Consider the following 1087-nt stretch of genomic DNA (forward strand, 5'->3'; position numbering starts at 1 on the left):
TGTCTGTCTGTCTGTCTGTCTGTCTGTCTGTCTGTTTCTTTCTCTCTCTCTCTGTCTCCCTCTGTCCCCATGACGTGTAATCTCTTTCTTCTTTTCTTTCACGGACTGTCACTTATTTCTTTGATCTTGTTTAGTCGATGATCGTCCTGCCATGGCTGATGTTCCCGGCACATTTCTCCCAGGATTCGTACTCTCACAGAGCCACCATTGTCAGCCTGGGCCTCTTCCGGTGCCTCCCCCTACCCCTCCCCCAACCGCCCCACCCTCTGGTCCCACCACATATATTATGCGCTCACATACTCTCACCCACACACTCTCACACGCACACCCATGCCACATAATATTTTCACCACTGGGATCGCATACTTTCACTCACACGCACACCCACGCCACATATAATATATTCACCACTCGCATTCACTCACTGACATGCACACCCGCACACACACGCCACACATACTTCACCACTCGCATACGCTCACTTACACGCACACACCCGCACGCACGCACGCTCACACTCTTTCTTCCCTTCCCTACGACTTGCTGCTGTCAATATCCCACCCAGCATTGCCAAGACGTTAGCCCGGGACTCCAGCCTATTTAGTGCTGAGAACCGTTTCTTACTTTCTGCTTCGTTATTGTTTTCACCACATCGATTTATACGCCGTCTTTAATGTCTTTCCGCCCTAGCGGAGTAGAAAATAGTTATGAGAAAGCGGGAACAGGGAAATTGGTACAGGAAGCAAAAGACGTGTGTGCGGGTTGGGGGAGGGGGATGGAAGGAGGTGGCAGGGCTATTTAGACTGATTTAGTTTTAGTTAAGAGTTTTACGGCTCTTGCAATACAAAAAAGGTCATATAAGTGCCGAAGACTCAAGGTGTTACGAGAGAGTAACATACGAAGAAAAGAATGAGGGGAGATAAAGACGATAATTTGATAGGAAAGAACGAGGAAACCTCTGCAGAGCACGCGCCAACCACCCACAAAGATGGAGAGAGAAGTCAAAGCTAGTTGTAGGGGAATGTTTGTCTATCTGTCTGTCTGTCTGTCTGTCTGTCTGTCTGTCTGTCTGTCTGTCTGTCTGTCT

This window comes from Aplysia californica, unplaced genomic scaffold (assembly GCF_000002075.1).
Source record: "Aplysia californica isolate F4 #8 unplaced genomic scaffold, AplCal3.0 scaffold00316, whole genome shotgun sequence".
Lineage (NCBI taxonomy): Eukaryota > Metazoa > Mollusca > Gastropoda > Aplysiida > Aplysiidae > Aplysia > Aplysia californica.